Source organism: Capra hircus, chromosome 13 (assembly GCF_001704415.2).
Source record: "Capra hircus breed San Clemente chromosome 13, ASM170441v1, whole genome shotgun sequence".
Taxonomy (NCBI): Eukaryota; Metazoa; Chordata; class Mammalia; order Artiodactyla; family Bovidae; genus Capra; species Capra hircus.
Genome location: NC_030820.1, coordinates 73,601,777 through 73,605,848, shown reverse-complemented (window position 1 = coordinate 73,605,848; position 4,072 = coordinate 73,601,777).

Below are 4,072 nucleotides of genomic sequence, written 5' to 3'. Positions count from 1 at the left end.
CAGCCATGAAATTAAAAGACACTTGCTCCTTGGAAGGAAAGTTATGACCAACTTAAACAGCATGTTAAAAAGCAGAGACATTACTTTGCCAATGATGGTCCATCGAGTCAAAGCTACGGTTTGTCCAGTAGTCATGTATGCATGTGAGAGCTGGACTATAAAGAAAGCTGAAAATGAAAGAGTTGATTATTTTTCACTGTGGTGTTGGATAAGACTCTTGAGAGTGCTTTGGAATGCAAGGAGATCCAACCAGTCCATCCTAAAGGAGATCAGTGCTCAGTATTCATTGGAAGTTCTGATGCTAAAGCCAAACTCCAATACTCTGGTTACTGGATATGAAGAATCGACTCATTTGAAAAGACTCTGATTCTGGGAAGTATTGAAAGTGGGAGAAGAAGGGATGACAGAGGATGAGGTGATTGAATGGCATCACTGACTCACTGGACATGAGTTTGAGTAGACTCCAAGATTTGGTCATGGACAGGGAAGCCTGGTGTACTGCAGTCCATGGGGTCTCCGGGAGTGAGAACCGACTGAGCAACTGAACTGCACTGAGCTGATCTGAACCTTTATTCTTGTTCTGTTTGCAGCTAATCAGGGCATCATGTCCATTCATCTATAAATATTCAGTAATGATATGTAATTATTTACAATATCACCCTGTCAGTCTGAAGCCTAAAAACACTTATAATAATGCCTTACAAAGCTTGAAATGGTCTTTTCACATTCACTTCTCTGCACCCCTACCACACTCTTCCAAACTAGCTGGTATATTTGATTGTTCACCTTTTAGACCCAGCTGTGATGACCATCTTCCTATTTGACTAATTTACTTTTGTCCCTACAGATCTGTGGCCTGACTTCTGCCTGGAGCCTCTATACATGGGTCCCTGCAAGGCCAAAACAAGCAGACACATACAATGGCAAGTCCAGGTTCTCAGAGATCTTTTTATATGGCAGCTAAAATGTTAAGAAAAAAGACTTCAACTGGGGGCCAGGCTGTGTTAAGACCCCTGCTGGTGCTGTCCTATCCTGGGTAAGACAACAAGCAGGGCATGGGATAGAAGGGCTGGAGAAAGAGATGGAGCTCTGGAGGCCACACACTCCTAAAAACTGCCTGCAGTGACTATTTTCATTTCTCCCTCCCAGGGGAAGTAGCTGCAGTGACTTCTGAAATCATGGACTGAGCATGGCCCCCCCCCCCAGGGACCAGATGGGAAAAAAGGTTACCCTCAGAAGCACCATCCTGATAATTTGAGCTTACTCTCATGCTCCCATTTCTCAGATGGGAAGAGTAAGTCAGTCCCCCATAGAGGAGGTCTGTAGTGCTCCTGAGCACCCTACCTGGGCTTGGAAAATTCACTGCCTTCTTGGTGGTCATTGTGATCCTGAGAGCACTGTGGTTGCTCACCTCTAGGATAGTCTAGGTCTTGTCCAGGGATACCTTGTCCAGGTCTGGGGCTTCAGAGGTTCAATTTGCAAGTTCCTCTCCTTTTGAAGAGGGCTTGGGAACTGGGCTCCCCTGAGATGCTGAAGTCCAAGGAGCACCCAATCAGGGCTGAACTCTGGCTGCTTGTGATTACATTTAGCCTTTCCCTCTGACTTTCAACACTATCCTCTTCAGTGAAATCTATGTCTTCCCTTCTCTGCATGGGTCTAATTGCTTTACTTCTGTCTCTTCCAGTTGGCTCTAAGCACCATGACAGCAAGTCTTCCCTTTATCCCTCGAACTTTGCATAACTCCTGGCACAAAGGATACAGTCCATAAATATTGGAGAAATGAAGAAAAGATTGCAGAAGAAAATCTCTTCATGACTGGAGTGACTCTAGAGCCTGGGATGTGAATTCAGGCTTCACATGCTGTAATCTTCTTCCTCAGTGCAGTGCAGTTCAGTTCAGTTTAGTCGCTCAGTGGTGTCCGACGGTTTGTGACCACTTGGACTGCAGCAAGCCAAGCCTCCCTGTCCATCACCAACTCCCAGAGTTTACCCAAACTCACGTCCATTGAGTCAGTGATGCCATCGAACTATCTCATCCTCTGTTGTCCCCTCTCCTCCTGCCCTCAATCTTTCCCAGCATCACAGTCTTTTCAAATGAGTCAGCTCTTTGAATCAGCTGGCCACAGTATTGGTCTTTCAGCTTCAACATCAGTTCTCCCAGTGAACAGCCAGGTCTGATCTCCTTTAGGATGGACTAGTTGGATCTCGTTGCAGTCCAAGGGACTCTCAAGGGTCTTCTCCAACACCACACTGCAAAAGCATCAATTCTTTGACACTCAGCTTTCTTTACAGTCCAACTCTACCATCCATACAAGACTCATCTTAATCCTCCACCCCATCCCCGCTTTGTGAGTCTTTGGAACCTGGCCTGCCTGAATGCTGCTGGAAATGCTGGCACCCAACTCCCATTCTTGTAAATGAGATTGAGACCCATGACTTCATGTCCAAAGTCTCTGCTCCATCATCTGTGTTGCTATCAAATAGATTTGCCTGGGAGGGGCTTGTACGCTTGTGTATTAGTGATGTTGAAATATCTGGGGACACTTGATTAACAGGTTAGCGTCTTTTCCCTAATTTTCAGCTGTTTCTCTTCCATCAAGTCACTTTTCCATAGCTGAAGTTCAGTATCTGCCTCTCTAAAAAAGGAATAGTACTTAAGTGATTAGATTGTTAAGGAAGAGCAAGTTATCTTTTATCAACACCTACTCTGAGCCCACTCTCAGGTCACCATTTCAAAGCCCCTCCAGGACACGTGAGTAATGTGAATGGAAGTATTTGGGATGGTGATGGAGGCACGGGGACAATAAGGAATGGTGGGATGATGGAAACTGGACAGAACACATTCCCCCTGGGAAGACAGCTGCTCTCCTTGGCTTAGTTCATGTTTTTTGAAGTGTGGTCCCTTGAGCAGCACCATCAATGCCTTGGGAACCTTGTTGAAGCAGATACTCAGGGCCCACCCTATGCTACTGAATCAGCATTCTGGTGGCAGAGATCTGAGCTCTGTCTTTGATCATATGGCTATAGGATTCTAACGATCAATCAAGTGTGAGGCCCACAGCCTTGTTAAGTTACAGGACTTTGATGCCAGTGTTTACTTTTTCAGTATTGATCAAAAAAATTTTATATGAAATCTATGACCCAGGGATTGAACCCACATGTCTGTGTCTTCTCCATTGGCAGACTGGTACTTTACTACTGCTGCTGCTGCTACTACTAAGTCGCTTCAGTCGTGTCCAACTCTGTGCCACCCCATAGACAGCGGCCCACTGGCTCCCCCATCCCTGGGATTCTCTAGGCAAGAACACTGGAGTGGGTTGCCATTTCCTTATCCAATGTATGAAAGTGAAAATGTTTAGTCGTTTCCAACTCTTAGTGACCCATGGACTGCGCCAAAAATATTATGTGGTCCCAAAAGTGGGGTATTGTTTTATCATCATGTAGACTGGACATGGAACAACAGAATGGTTCCAAATAGGAAAAGGAGTAGGTCAAGGCTATATATTGTCACTCTGCTTATTTAACTTATATGCAGAGTACATCATGAGAAATGCTGGGCTGGAAGAAGCACAAGCTGGAGTCAAGATTACTGGAAGAAATATCAATAACTTCAAATATGCAGATGACACCACCCTTATGGCAGAAAGTGAAGAGGAACTAAAAAACCTCTTGATGAAAGTGAAAGAGGAGAGTGAAAAAGTTGACTTAAAGCTCAACAATCAGAAAATGAAGATCATGGCATCCGGTCCCATCACTTCATGGGAAATAGATGGGGAAACAGTGGAAACAGTGGCAGACTTTATTTTCTTTGGGCTCCAAAATCACTGCAGATGGTGATTGCAGCCATGAAATTAAAAGACGCTTACTCCTTGGAAGGAAAGTTATGACCAACCTAGATAGCATATTGAAAAGCAGAGACTTTACTTTGCCAACAAAGGTCCGTCTAGTCAAGGCTCTGGTTTTTCAAGTGGTCATGTATGGATGTGAGAGTTGGACTGTGAAGAAAGCTGAGCACCGAGGAATTGATGCTTTTGAACTGTGGTGTTGGAGAAGACTCTTGAGAGTCTCTTGGA